General features: G+C 37.3%; 1 protein-coding gene across 4 annotated transcripts in view; it reads left to right on the top strand.

Moving 5' to 3' along the window:
- Positions 1-16,604, top strand: part of psq (pipsqueak) — a 226,495-nt gene that overhangs the window by 186,545 nt on the left and 23,346 nt on the right. The gene's annotated exons all lie outside the window — the stretch shown is intronic.

Genomic DNA, 16,604 nt, shown 5'->3' with positions numbered 1-16,604 from the left:
ACGATGAACGGACAGGTGTACATAAAAGAGTGCCTCCAGAAGCGGCTGCTTCCTCTCCTGAAGGCCCACAACGTCCCAACAATCTTCTGGCCGGATTTGGCCTCATGCAACTACTCCAAGGACGTGCTGAAGTGGTATGCGGACAATAAGGTCAATTTCGTGCCGAAAATGTTCAACCCTCCCAACACTCCGGAGCTCCGCCCCATCGAGAAGTACTGGGCGATTATGAAGCAGCACCTTCTTAAACGACCTAAGGTAGTGAAGACAGTCGAGGAACTGAAGAAAGTATGGGTTTACATGCAAAAAACGGTTGATTCACAGGTTGTGCAGAATCTTATGGCCGGGGTTAAGGCCAAGGTGCGGGCATTTGCGTATGGACTGTAAATAAAATACGAGTAAAATGGTAAAATGAAGTTTAATAGTTATTTCTCAATCCCTGAAAATTCGATGGCAATCGGATGAAAACTCGAATTTTGCGAATCAATTTTGTGTGTGGCAATTTCATCGTGGACACCCTTTAGAGTCGGATCCTTGCGATAAATGCAAGAGTGGCAACTGTAAAAAATCGAATACTTCATCATTTCTCAATAGTGATGCACACATGCACTTAACTAAGAACACTGGATATACTACAATTGATCAAATTACTGGTCGCAGTAGTGTTAGGTCCCGAACAGAGGAAAAAAAAAGTGTAACAAAATTTCAACACTTTTGACCTATTTGTCTGAATTACCGCGACCCACATAAGGGTAGCTTGCGACCCACTGATGGGTCGCGACCTATAGATTGAGAAACACTGGTTTTGGGTGTTCTTTTTCTTACCTAATATAAAAAATATACTAGTGAAATCCATCCTTTTTATATATTTTTACATATTCCTTAGGGTCTAAACTATGGTAAAAAAAATAAAACCGCTTGTTTTGCGCCAAATATGTTTTGTTACAATTTTTTTTTTAATGCTCTAAAACAATGATTTTTAATGTAAATTATGGCTTTTAATCAACGGCGCCGGTGGTGTAGTGGTAAGCGTGATTACCTCTCACCCAAGCAGGCCTGGGTTCAATACCAGTCGGCGCCGCCGGGATGTTCTGAGGCATAACATCTCTGATCACGCCTTCCTTCGGATGGGAAGTAAAGCCGTTGGTCCCCGGTTCATGAGTTAATGGATCGATAGGTAGGGTCCAGGTGTGGGAGCTGCCTTCCTGGCACGTCGGTAGCATTGGTGCTCAGCACGGAAAACAAGATCGACGGAAAAAAAAACAAACGAAAGAAAGGAAAAAAAAAAAAAAAATGGCTTTTAATCTACAAAAGTGGGTATCGAATATAATGTTTTTATCAATCTAGTCCAATCTAGTCTAGATATGAAATTTGATTGACAACCACTTTGCGAAAGTATGGTCCTATGTTGAAATCTCGCTGAGAAGGAATACACTTTTTTGCAAGTTTTTCTTAATTCTTAATATATTCTCATTGAAAGGTTATGTTTATCAACTAATTATTATGTTCATATGTTTCATTAGAGAATTATTTTGAAGTTTTCTATTCAAAAAAACTTAAAATATTCTCTGGATTTTTCACAACTGCAGTAAAAATGAACATTAGTTATCCTTAAAATTTTCTTGAAATACTTCTCAACGTTATCGTTATTGCTTGGAATTCTCCTCAGAATTCCTTTATAATTCTCTTCACAACTCATAAAATTCTGTACACAATTATTCAAAGTGTCAGAATCCTTGAATTGAATCTGAAATTTTGAAAATAATGGCATATTTTAAATTTTTCGGTATCTGAAATCTCGAAAAGTTTAAGAATGGGAACAACTGGCATAGTCTCAAAATTTAAAAAAAATCTCAGTACGAGATCTCAGTGTTGTTCCGAGGATCTCATTGTTTTATAAATAAGTTAAATCTCCAAGCACCACTTGGCCCAGTAGCGTTCGGCGTAGGGCCCTTTGAAAAATTTACATGTAACCTAAGGAAATTTCAAAATTAGGAGACTTCGAGAATTCAATTTCATAAATCCAGAGGCCATCCTGAAGTATCTAGACTGAAAAGAACTAGCCTTATGCATCCATTGATTGAAGCAATTGATGGAAACATTTCCTGATTCTCCAAAACATATACACTGGAGTCGCTTTTTACGCGGGTGATACGACCCGCGTAAAAAAAACCGCGTAAATTCCGGAATCCGCGTAAAAAAAAACCGCGTGAATTCCGAAATCCGCGTAAAAAAATCGCGTAAAAAAAAGACCGTGTAAAAAAAACCGCGTAAAAAGCGACTCTAGTGTATAACGATACACCGCGTTAATTCTGAAATCCGCTTAAAAAAAAACTAAAATCCGCGTAAAAAAACCGCGTAAATTCTGAAATCCGCGTAAAAAAAACCGTGTAAATTCCGAAATCCGCGTAAAAAAAACCGCGTAAAAAAACCGTGTAAAAAAAACCGCGTAGAAAGCGACTCCAGTGTACTTGTGAGTACATGCCATTAAATGTTTAAACGATTTTTTTTTAATTAAACATTTAATTGCAGTGATTGTTAACCTATTTTTTAAAATTGATTTCCATGTTATAAAAACGTTTACGGCATAGCTCTTTACTCTAAATATCATGCATACAACTCTCCAGTGCCCATTGTCACCTAGATATGACACCTGTTTTGTTTTGGCTGTAAAAATCCAATTGCTATTCCATTTTGATGGAACTGGTTGCAAATGAAAGCTATATTTATCTACTTTTGTTTGCTTTGGTGTGAACTGGATTGGACCTGGCCGGCCACCTTGAGACGGTTATAAAACAATATTTCTATTTAAGTAGACATATGAAGTCAAAATATTCAAAAATTTGAAAGACCTGCAAAGGTCAAATTTCCCACATGTCTTGAAAATATTTTACCAAATATGAAATGTCTACAAAATACAAATGTTTCACGCAATTTCAAATGTCTTCAAATATCGCTGGGTGCATTACCTAGAGAAGTAAATATAGTATTTCTAGTCCGAAACGCAAACCGGTTGGACATTGTTTCCGACTTGAATGGAACTTTACTCCAAGATACCATTTTTTATTTAAATATGTTTTTTTTTTTCACCTTATTTTTGAGTAACTTTTGAAAAAGGCGAATTTTAAAAATAGATTATTTTTTTCCAAAAAATTTAAATGACTTATCTTGTGCAATTGCAATTTAACGACTTATCATATGCAACTGCAAAAAAGGCATATTAGCGGGTTTATTGATTATTGCCCGTTGCATGATAAATTCGAAATTGACGGCTACTTGACCGTCATCACAAATTTCAGCGCAGAATTTTTTTCAGTCACTTTATATTACAGATTCACCAACACTTGTTCAAACCACATGAATATGACTCCAGTGGTAAAAAGTAAGCCTATTAGAGCCATCTGAGTGACAATAGAAGAAATATTCTTGTGTATTTAGCACGGGAAACTTGTCCTACATTTTGCGTTTTTTACGTTGATTTATTGAAAGACTCGCAATTCTTGGTTACATCGGATCGTATCAACTTGTTTCTCTACCGTTCCCTATAAAAGAACCTGGTAAGTCTGGCAGCCACCATGTCTGAGAGTGAATTGTCTATTGTTTAATAATCAATAATGGAATACATTTAGTTGCGACTAACATTCGAACAATGTCAAAAATTGTAGTTTTCTGTTTTAAAATTCGCAATAACTTGTGAACGGCTGAACTTAGAGAAACAAAATTTATGTGTAAAATATATTTTTTCTTGATTTTTTCCGTCAATCTTGTTTTCCGTACTGAGTACCAATGCTACCGACGCCAAGAAGGCAGCTCCTACATCTGAACCCTACCTATCAACCCATCAACTCATGAACCGGGGACCAACGACTATACTTCCCTTTTATGCCTCAGAAAATTCTGGCGGCGCCGACTAGAATTGAACCCAGACCTTTTGGGGTGAGAGGCAAGTGAATTTCTGATTTCAAATTCCTGGTTTTTCCCGGTTTTCTGGTATCTTCTATAAAAATTCCTGGTTTTTGAACAAAGCTTTAAATCTATCAGATTTACAGATTTCCTTTAATTTTTCTACATGAGTGAAGTGTTTTTTTTTTCAGTAACTTTAACGCTCTTGCATCATTCGTGACTTGTCCGGGGTGAGATTTGAACTCGTGACTTTTGCGTGAGAGGTATGGATGCTTACCACTACACCGGGGTCGCCCCCATGAGAGAAATGTCTTAAGTGTCTTATATATGTAACTAACTAAACTGGTTTGAAAAAAAAATAGAAGTAAAATAATTATTCTATTACGTATATCTAACGTTCGCTTAGTTGCGTCGACTTTTCACCAACCAAAGGACAATCGCTACTTAAATGCATATTATGTGTTAAACCTGATAGTAAAAAATATTTAAAATACATCCTGCTCATGCCAAAAAATTGAAATTAAATTTTTACAGAGAAATATCCATTGACTGAGTATTTGTTTCAGTCCAATGTTTTCCACTTAGCTAACGTCTACTGCAATCAAGCGGCTTAAGGCCTTATTTCTTGACCTCCGCTCAAGCCTTAATCCTGGTTTAACTAAACCACATACATTGGTCATCGGTCCTTATTGGCGATATTGGCATTTACTATATCCTATGTCATTAACACTCCGAACCCGAAGCCTCGGTAAAATATGTAACGGCAAACTTACAATGTTTGAAAAATCATAGCTCAGCCATTTATTGACAAATTTCAAATTTGTCGGCACCATCTTAGATACTTTAAAAATTTATTCAGTATCAATAGATTTAAAATCCTTCGATAAATTGTAGAGCAATGATTTTTCAAACATTGCCAATTTTCTACTAACATTTTACCATTTTAGGCATTGTGATCGGAGTGGTAAAAAAGGGGTACAATTTTCATTCAACTCGCACTTTCTCTTGTCAATAACGTAAAGCAAGATTTATGATAGATCAACAATTTTGGGTGGTTTGTTTGGGTTCACATTCGTAGTTATCTGTTGCCATCACTTTTACTCTGGTGTTAAATGAAAGGGATACAACAAGACCAAATTGTGAGGTTAGGGACCGTGCACTGATCTATATGAGCTTTCATCGTGTTTGTACTGAGTCTGTGTTCCATTTGGTGAATTTTCACTTAAATTTGACTTGTGGAAAATTTTCAAATAAACCTGCTATTGTACCAGACTTATTTCTTACGGACCAGGAATCAATTTTGACCAACACCTTCTCGAAAATAGGAAGATCAACAACAGAGGGATTTTCGAACATCGACGAAAGCTCTGATGCTTTTCTGCTCGATTATCAAAGTGTATTGAATATTGCTGATTAACATATATCTTAGCATGCATGCATCGACATTTCACAAATAAGAAGAAGCAACATCCGCAGCTGTCAAACATAAACACAACCGGTTTATGTTTGAAGACAGATCGGTTGAAGACAGATCGATCCCTCTTGATACAATCGAAATCGACCCGATCCGCTGGATTATCAATTTTATCTAGGCCAGTAACGAGGCCTATACCAACAGCAGCGTTTGACAGTAGGCAGCATGTCCCGGGCTCAAATCATTTATTTTGCTGTGCTGGGCCCGCTGTCACTGTATAGCATGTTGCCTACGCGCCTGCCACTGGGCTGATTGTATCAATCAGGCTATACTGGAACCACATGTAACCCTAGAATCTACTAAATAATTGTGGAGACGGTGTCCTCATGAAATGAAATAGTGTAGTAGTCCATAGGTTGGTTGGAGTATCTTCTTTTGCCAATGCGCTGAAAAGCAGTTTTAATTTATTTTTCTATTCAAATATTTCAAGATTTCTTCAATTTATCTTGCGAACTTCCACCTAAATTTACATTTTATGTGTTGTCATGCGAATAAGGTCTTCAACTCGGTCTTCAAGGAACGATTTTGGTTCAGTGTTCGAAAATCCCAAAAGCAGCTGTCAGTGACGATTGTCAATTTCGGTTGTCAAATCTGATACCAAATGCTAATTTTACTCTGAACTGGCAATATAAAGATATATTGTTTTGCACGCATCACACATAAATAGTAACGTCATCATTTCAAACCAACATGCATCTGTAAATTATTATTTTCCTGGTTTTGTTTGAAAATTCCCGTTTTTCCCCGGTTTTTCCTAGGAAAACAAAATTCCCGACGTTTTTCTGGTTTTCCTGGTTTTCCTGGTTTACTTGCCACCCTGAATCACGCATACCACTACACCACAGGCACCGCTATTTATGTGTGTTAATTTATTATGAAATGATGCGGATCCTATCCATTTTTGTTCTTATTTTAATAAAGAATGTGCAATTTAATAGAGTTCTAAAATTAAAAAGTAAGAGCTTGTATCCAAGACATGACCGTAGATTTGACGTATGATTACGTGCTCGGTATCAATGTTCGGCGACTGTGTTAGGGACCCCACTTTTTTCCCATTACGGAAACGCTTCGTTTTCTGATTACCGTGGGGGACCGAAATCCGTACAGCATCGAAATCCGTACACCTAATACAAAAAGTAGGCGTTTTGTTTGACATGTACGGATTTTGATTCATTTCTTAGGTGTACGGATTTCGGTTCGCCACGGTACAAAATTGCGCATTTTCGTGCCCAAAATGCATGGAATTTTTGGTTTATTCAATATTTATAACAAAGCGAAGAATAGTTCAAGGAATTTCTTGCTAAATTTCTCCAATCGTAAGATATTCGCGATATAATTCGAAGTGTTTCTGGTTAATTGACAAGGTCATGATTGATTCTTATGGGAACTGACATCCGACCTTGATAAGTGTCCAGAAAATACTTTTTAAGAAATTTATTGTGTTACTGAAAATAACCATTTTGTTGTGATGGATGAGTAATGCTGAGCTATAAGGGTGTTCAACACAGATGAGGATGAGGCTGCTGAGGTGTATGCGGGACACACAACTCACGAAGTGCTACTGAATGCAATCAGTAGCGGTGCGGCTTCTTCATCCTTCTTCGGTGAATGGACGCTCATGTGGGCTGCAGTTCGCTGCTTGCGGGCAGCGTTTTGTTGTGTACTGGAGAACAATGTTCAACGCCACGCGCCGAAAGCACTGCTGCTGCTGCTGCTGATGACGACCGACCGGATACCACCACACACGGTGATTGAATAAGCACCGTTCAGCGAGACCGGATGGAATTCGAATTTGAAATCTGCGTTAGGTAAAGCGCTTTTTGCAGGCAATCGGTGATAATTTTGATCACCACTGCAACAGTTGGGTATTTGTCTAGTTTTCAATAGTGACCTATTGAAAATTGATAATGTTTCCAACTTAGCAGATTTGTAGAAATATTTCCAATCGATTGGCTTGTTCAGAATTAAAATCCATCCGCTATTGACAGAGTAATAACTGGTCAAAACCTGACCACTTTTCGTAACGCGGTCGATTTTAGTTTTTTGAAATTGCACCCCTAATATGTTGCCAAAAGACGTAATTCTACGTCAAAAAAATATATGAGCAAATTACCGACTAACAATCACATCAGCTTGCTTCAAAAATAAATTTAGAAAATTCAACGGAGTTTCCTCCGAGAAAATCAACGATTTTTTTTACATAGATACTGATGTTTTTTAGAGTATTTTTTTAATCAAATACCATTTAATTATCTACAGTTTCTTCTCAGATGTATTTTGATCAGACAAGTCGTTTTTAATTTATGAATTTTGAAAAAAAAAATCCTTTTTTAAATAGGGTAAATGACGGCTTCGACAATACCTTATTCTATTATCGTCAGGGAGTAAACAACATCCTTGAGAGTTCATGTTTGGAGACATTGTGTTTCAAAGCATCTCAAACTCGAGTGCTCTAGACTTTGTTTACCCCTTGACCATAATAGGTTATGGTATTGCCGAAGCCGACATTTCCCCTACGTCTTTTTAAAAAGTTACTGTCGTGCAAAAAACATCATATTGAAGAATACATATGAGCAAAGTTTCATTCAAATTGGAAAGGGTAGAGACAAAACTTATTGACTCTAAATTGAAATAAACAATATATTATGTGGTATCAGGGCGATTACATTTTTATTCCATGATATTATAATAAGTATTGTTTTACAGTAGTTTTGTTAATATGCGTCAAAGAACATACAATTTTAATACCAGCTAACATAGCCTGTCAAGTAAGCGGCGCCGGTGGTGTAGTGGTAAGCGTGATTACCTCTCACCCCAGCAGGCCTGGGTACAATCCCAGTCGGCGCCGCCGGGATGTTCTGCGGCATAACATCTCTGATCACGCCTTCCTTCGGATGGGAAGTAAAGCCATTGGTCCCCGGTTCATGAGTTGATGGGTCGATAGGTAGAGTCCAGGTGTGGGAGCTGCCTTCCTGACGTCGGTAGCATTGGTGCTCAGCACGGAAAACAAGATCGACGGAAAACAAATCAAGCTGAACATTGCATTAGGTCTTAAGTAACATTGATCGATTCTCTTCGTGGACTTTCTCTTTTGTTAATAACTTGAGCACATAAGCGTTTCTTGTTGTGTTTGCCGTATTAGATGCTAGATAAAAGCTTTATCGATCTGTGTGCTGAAAATACCTGGGAATGTATTTACATGGCCGTGGGAATACAAAGAGAAATTTACAATGATACTTAGGACCTAATGCAATGTTCAGCTTGAAATCAAGGAAAAAAAACCTGTCAAGTATTTGAAAGATCTTCAATGCCGGGTCTGTAATAAAATGCAATCCTAGAAGCATACCACCATACATTACAATAGCATGACAGTATGGCAGTGGTGTAACTAGGGGGCAAGAAGGCATAGTCAAACCCACCTTCCGAGCTCAGAATTTCTTAAGGGATTGTTTTAAAGTGCGTAACATATTTAGGGGAGTGAGATAGGTAGTTGCGTTGTTTCCAATGCAATAAAACAAAGTATGTTTGCAAGCGGTCTAAAATTGCTATTTACGTCGCGGAATTTGTGAACAGCATATGGCAATATGTCACCATGTCCAAGCGTCTGCATAACAAAAACGCTACATGCAAACCAAAAGCAGGTTTCTGCTGTGGATGTTACTGACAATAAGAGAAAAAAAATCAGGTGTACTTTTGCTCCAATACTGATATGTTAAATGTGTTACATTTTCATGGCCTGCATCTTGCGAGATATAGTGGAAATTTCTGAAAAAAAAAATCAAGACGGTAATTTTTGGTGTCTGCATGCTGCGTCACTCTATCCATGCTCTGCTCCGAGAGTCGGATTTATGTTGTGGGAGTGTATAGAATGGGTGGTAGTAGTGACGTCCGGGTAGTCGAGTAGCGTGGTAAAGTGCAGTGTAGTGTGATCTGTTTCTTCGTTTCTTCTTCGTGTCTTATCCTTAACTACTTTCTACCTAACCAGTAGAGAATAACAAAATACACCACTGTACGCGACAGCTCCGGCAACGTGCATATGTTGGTGGTGATGGGATGGCATGCTTTTCTTCTGTAGTGGTTCCAACATGCTTTCAAACTGTAGTTGTGAGTTCTTTTTTAGGTAAAGCCATTTAGCTTGAGAGTAGCGGGTCGGATTGAGCTTTCGGCATTCGATTTTGTTTGTGTGCTTGGAGTATAGTTTGGTCTGGTTCGAGTTAGTTTTCAGCCGCCTGTTATGTAGAGCACCGCTATCACCTGGTTCAGACGAAGAGTTGTGAGTAATGTGATACGGTTTCGTCCGGGAGTGTGCAGTGTGTAGTGTGTAAGCGACAAACGTCTCTCTAAATGTAATTAACATTGGAGCAAGTTATCGAATTTCACATTTTTATGTAGTGTTTTGATGAAACTGGTGTAACGCTAAAAGCTGACATTATCCTGCTAAGGTTTGGAGAGCGTCAAGTTCAGGAATCTGCGGCAACGTTGAGCAGTGAATAAGAAGATTGGCTCAGGCTTGCAACCGTTAAGTGTGCGTTAGTGTAGAATGCCGCTTCTATGAAGTACGCTAGAAGCCGCTTTTGAATGTATCAGACGCAGGCAACCATTCTGCACAGCAAGCGATGCTTTGTATAGAAAAGTTGCTAAAAGGAAACAGAGGACAGAGACCCCAAAGTGAGTTGTAATCATCTACTCTGTACAGTGTGACTGGGACTCACAAATACTCGGACGAAGTTGATTTCTTTCGTGCATTTATGTGTTAGAAGGATGAATGACGGCTGTACATACTTATGAAAAAAATGAACGTGCATTTGCCATTTTTTCGGTGCTCCAACGTACAGCGAAACCAGTTGCCCGTGCCTATCGAAATTTGGTTGTTCGGTGTGTTCGCCTACTGTAATTGAATTCGATCATATTTTATTTTTCCTGTAGACTTAGTTTTTTTTCTTTTTATTAGGTACTATAAGTTAACATATAAAGCTGGAAAAATCGGTAGTTTTTTTTTGTTTCAATTTAAATAATTTCACTAGTACAATTGTGTTATACGTAGCTATTTTTCAAAAAATAAGCTGTACATAACCATACATAAATCGCACAATACGCTGTATATCTTTTACAATCCGTAAAAATAGCAATTTAGTGTGCGTGAAGTTTTTTTCCTCCAATACAACAAAAAGCAAAAAAAAGGCATCGAAATTAGATTCATACATGGATTTAATGTATGCCGAAAATTGCCACCGGACGACTGTGGTAACAACAATAAGACATGAAAAAAAGAAAACATTGTATGCTCATGGATGAAAAATGTGCTGGTGCCTGCTTCAAGACATCGGTTGTTGTTGTTATTGTTAATTATCGTGAAATTATGATGCTAAAAAATATTTTTTTAAATAAGTTTCTGGTGAAGCTTTTAGGAATCAATCAATCAGGTGGGAGATTTTTTATTCTTCTAAATTTGATTCTGTAACTATCTAACGCTATGGTATATATCCTGAACCTGTGTTTTATTTAAAAAAATTAATTTACAGACACCACAAAAAAAACAAGCACGTTTGCGTATTATCTAATAATTTCTCATAGGGGAAATGGCTCTTATTTTGGCCTATGGATCTTAGATTGGGCTCATCGCTAAAAATCTTCTATGTATCAATTTTATCTAGATGAACGCGTCATTGGGATGGTACTAATGGATATGTTTGGTCGCTATTGAAAATTTAGTCGATTGCTGAATTTATTTATGGGCCCAAATTAGGAGCATTTAGGTCGACATTACATCCATTTCCCCTATGTCAAACTTAAGTCAACATAAAATTAAATTCTACAATTAATCAGTGCACATACTGCGGTGTCTACAGCATGCCATGCAACATTTATATACTATCTTCATTGGTTCATTGTCGATGCCTACCTTTATCTTGTGCTATGTCAAGAAAAGAACCTAGGTAGCAACGTTTATCACTAAGAAAAATGTCGTCAAAATTATGTTGTAGCATTTTATAAGTGGAACCTGGGTTCAAATTAACAGTCGAGTTGCCTATTTCATAAACAGGTACATTGAACGGGATCCATTATGTTCACTGATGTAGAACGCCGCAGTGCTCAGTGAGCTGTGAGCCATGCATTGGTCACTAAGCATCGTTTCCCATCTCTCTCTATTCATGTATCTCTTCCTCCAAATGGAACCATTTCAAGTAAAAAAAAAAAAAAAGTTCACCATTCCCAACAAGGTTCCCAACCCAATTGCTGTTGATGAACAAAACGAAAGCAAAAAAAATGCTTTGAAAAACTATTTCATATAGGATTTTTTTTCTGCCACAGCCCGTTCTCATTCTCGGTGCCATTTGCGCTGTCTCTTTTGCCCCAATCTGAAACCTGCGACGTAGCACAGATGTATTCCGAGATGAGGCGAAGAGTTTCCTTTCCCGAACCAGTATATCCTTTTATACACTAAGGCGTTTATGATGATGGTGTATTTTTTTTCTTGCCTTTTTTTTTCTTTTAAGGGGGAGTTATGTAAAAAGTTGAAATAAAAATTAAGGGGTGGCACTAATCAATACACGAACACAACGCGACATCCCCGTTTGAAGGTGATTTTTTTCCTCCTCAAACCAGAACCTCAGAGCTTCTCTTGCTAGGACTGTCTACATTCAGAGTTCCAATTTGCCGTTTTTTGCTACATGCTATTGGTGCGGGCTCTGATTCGTTCCGACAGAAAACCTGGAAATGGGAAGAGTGAGAGAGAACATGCTTCTTAAAGTCTAGTGCATGGATAACGCGTACAACTGCTGTAGGTTCAAGGCCGGTGAGTTTGAAGGAAATAATTATACCGGAGTATTGTGGTCCAGTCATCGTGTTGTTCTTTTATTACTTCGTACCCTTCTTAGTTTTTTTTTGCATTTTAGAAGGTGTACAAATTTGAAACCGCTTGTGTGTCCATATTTTGTGATATTGTACAACATTTCAATTTTCAAAACATGAACACATTTTTTTAAATTTTTTTAAGAGTTTATTTCTCACCGAGCTTTTAATAATGCTTTATAGGATAACCATTTATAGTTTCATGGGTGAGGTAGCATTGCAAATTACGATTATTAAGACTGACACTTTTGCCCCGGATGGCACACAAACACCACCCTAACCTGCTGCATGGAACATACGCGTAAGAAGTGCTTAATAACCTATTCTGTTTATCATCCCAACCTCATGCGATATGGTTGCTGCATTTCTGGTGTCATTCTAAGGCTATCTGTCATCGACAGTGACCGTTCATAAGAGCCTATGTCGCAAACGTCAACAATGGCTTCTTCCGTAAATTTCTCGTAATTCAAATTCTATCCATGCAAGCCACCAAACCGGATAGTGGGACTCTCCCTCAGCACAAGGTCTGAACAACGTTTTTAGACCGCTGGCCAAATGTTAGAATCGATCAGCTGGCGGACCAGACATTTTAATTTTAAACTGGAGCCGGTTTTTACGCGGTACATTTTAAACGTTAATACAATCACATTATCTTATTTGGGCCAAAAGTAATCAAATCCAATACTTAAAAATATATTTTTTGTGTGAATCCAGAAATTTATTAAAAATGTGTACATTGATCCTACCATGCTAAAATTACATGAGTTAACAGAACCCAAACATTTGAGAATGTTTAAGCATGTGAATTTATCCCCGACCGATCAATCGAGATGTATACGTGGTCTCCCCATTTTTACAAAATCCAAAGCTTTTGTCTCATTTAACAATCATCAAAAATTGCTAAACTAAATAAAAGATAGTGATAAGTGATTTAATGAGAATTGAAATTGCTGGCTGCTCTTCAATACTCGTTACATGTTGATCTCAGACATTGTTACCGAAATCCGCAAACATGATTCCAAATTTTCGTCTGACAAAGATGAACGGGCGCGGATCATCGTGGACGAGTTTTCATTCTCGATGAATTCCCGGAAGAAGTCACTGTTTACGTTTGCGACATTGGTCTTTATGAAAGAAAAGTCGAGATATCATATTATTCCGGAACTTCTAATACGGAAAATACGAAACGCAGCCAAAATTATGTATGATTGGGTAAGTGTACCAGTTATGGCACTAGTGTTCCGGTGTTTAGCCCTAGAGCCTAACTCAAAATTTAAATAAATTTTCTTGGTTTCGTTTGCGTAGATACCTACATGGCAAAATCTATGTTCTTGTATCGAAATAAATTTGGTAAATAGTGCACAAAATTGAACATTAAGATATATACGCTGAGAAAAATTCGCAAAAGATTATACATTTTTTTTAATAAAAAACAACAAAACTATACAATGTAATCTGCATGGAATTACCCATTTAGGTTATGACAGTTTTGCCTGAATAATTGTTTATATTTTACAATAACGTCTTGTGGGCATAATGCTACTACATTATGCGCTTTAAGCCTACTGAAACTATTAATTTTATTTTAGTTCAAACACTAACTTTTTACATAGTTTTTTTTTTTTTCCTTTGGTTTGTTTTTTCCGTCGATCTTGTTTTCCGTGCTGAGCACCAATGCTACCGACGTGCCAGGAAGGCAGCTCCCACACCTGGACCCTACCTATCGACCCATCAACTCATGAACCGGGGACCAACGGCTTTACTTCCCATCCGAAGGAAGGCGTGATCAGAGATGTTATGCCTCAGAACATCCCGGCGGCGCCGACTGGGATTGAACCCAGGCCTGCTGGGGTGAGAGGTAATCACGCTTACCACTACGCCACCGACGCCGTTTTTTTACATAGTTGAAGATGCTAATTTCAAATAACAGACTGTAGTGGTAATTTTTATACGATAGATGGAGTAGATGAAAGCATAGAGTTGATAGTTCCGTTAGAGTACGGCTCTATGCTTTCATCTACTCCATCTATCGTATAAAAATTACCACTACAGTCTGTTATTTGAAATTAGCATCTTCAACTATGTAAATCGTTGACTAAAAACATATAGTCAAAGTACTAACTTTTTTCTTAGTGCGAATATATAAAACTGTAGTTGAAAACGTAAAAAAAAATACAAACAGAAAATAAGGTTTACCTAATAAACTAATCAGAAACATTTCATTAAGAAGTACATAAATGGTCATTGGCATCTAATGTCGTTTTCGGATTTGCGGTGTAATACTGTGTAGTGTAAGCGGCAAAAAGCGCGAGTCATTGACAGCTCATCATCATTTTGTTTGTAAACAAAGGTGCAACCGACATCTACATCCTGAATTATTTCGGTGTACGGTGGTGTAACGTCGGTGTAGTTACAGTGCAAAAACGAAAACCTAATGTTTTTGTAATATGTACATCATATGGGGGATATTTACATCTTTCATATTTCAAACAAGTTGTAGGGAAACTAGAGGCAAAACGATCAGCCGGAGCAAGAGTGCCATGCTCAATATATTTTGAAAATGAAGACATTTTTAATGCTATCTCACCATGAATCTTTGCATTCTATGAAAAATTCTAGAAAGTTCTGTCCGAAATGAAGTCTGAACAAAAATAATTTTGTGTTGATATTGTAAAGCGGTTTTTTATAAGAATAAGACTATTGTTATTTTTTCATAACATAAGAATTTCTGAATTTCCAATTTGTTTTTTTCCACTATTTCTGTATTGAGACGTCACTATTGTGGTCGATTAAAACATTAATATCAACAGATTCGTTCCGACGGGGATATGATTGCTATTTGGAGGGTACAATTTTTTGGTGCGATTTGGAGGGTACAATTTAAAAGTAATTCTGAGAAGTGAGAAAAAGAGAATCCCGATGATAATCTTCAAGCGTATGTATCTAGAGAGAATTTCTGAACGGCCATTGGAAATCAACTTACAATTGAGTCAATTTTCCCTCAATATCGTAAACATTAGGGCTACGCACTGAGTGAGTAAAATTTACCTCGAAAATCTTCGAATATGAAGAAAATATAGGTATCCTTGTGTTGATCTCATCATCGGGAGAAAAAAAAACCCAGAAATTGCTAATTAGGCTTTGCTTTTACTGTTCGAATAAATAGAAGGCTACTGTTACTTGTCCAGAAGAACAATTTAACAAACATGTTGGTTGATTAATAACTAATTAAGCCAATATGCACCATAATTCGCTTTAAAAAGCTCTTAGTCAGCTTTCATTGTTGGTTGAGAAGACTTGATTCGTTCTTCTTCATGATTATTCATTATTATGTCTCAACTGGAACTTTGCACTTAAACTTAAATTTATGTTAATGTGTTAAAACTTTTTTTTCCTTGATTTGTTTTCATACAGAGTACTAATGCTATCGACGCCAGGTAGGCAGCTCCCATACCTGAACCCTACCTATCGACCCATCAACTCATGAACTGGAGACTAACGGCTTTACTTCCCTTGATCAGAGATTTTATGCCTCAGATTGAAACCAGGCCTTTTGGGGGTGGGAGGCAATCACGCTTACCACTACACCACCGGCGCCGCTTATGTTTTGGAACTTGATAAATGTTACAATACTGCATATGACTATAACGCGATTTTTTTCGCCTCTATTTTTAATTGGGTGCTCTCAAGTTGCAACTGCAACTTATTCCAAAAAAATCAAAGAAAAATCAGATGCCACACTGATAAAATTTCAAAGATTGTTTTTATGCGTCCCACTCATGATTTTTTGCAATGTGATCAACAAATGATATCTATGTGTCGGGCACATACTTAATATGTGTACACATAAAAGCCATGTGTAACCACACATACTATTCATATGACTCATAAATTTCATGTGTGCTTCTGGGTGGATTCTGTTTATGTGTGATCACATGAAAATCATATGGAATTTCACATGGAAATTCGTCAATAAAAATGTGTGGAATTTTATTAGTGTACGCTGTAGCCATCCTGCTGAGGGCAAAATCGAATGAAAAAAATCGCGTTAAGGTTCAATTTACTTTGATGCATTTTTTAAAAATTCAAAAGCAGTTTTTTTCGACGCATTATTTTAGATTGCTAAAAGGTCGCGTCATTTTGTGTAAAATATCAAAAGGAATCGAATAGTGTGAGCTTTTTTCAATCTGAAATATTGCGTCGGAAAAAACTGCTTTTGAAATTTTCCAAAAAGCATCAAAGTAAATTGAACCTTAAAATACAATTGAGTGTATATGCAAATTTCCTGACAATTTTTTGATTCGAGTTTCGAAACCTGTCGGACACGGTTCTGTTTTAAGTTTGCTCTCTGTTTTGTGCGTGCGTTCGCTTTGATTGT

This window comes from Ochlerotatus camptorhynchus, unplaced genomic scaffold (genome assembly GCF_037179485.1).
Source record: "Ochlerotatus camptorhynchus isolate MF236.1 unplaced genomic scaffold, CSIRO-AGI_Acam_v1.1 ptg000241l, whole genome shotgun sequence".
Taxonomy (NCBI): Eukaryota; Metazoa; Arthropoda; class Insecta; order Diptera; family Culicidae; genus Ochlerotatus; species Ochlerotatus camptorhynchus.
Note: the sequence above shows the minus strand (reverse complement) of the source record. Positions and strands in the feature narration are given on the sequence as shown.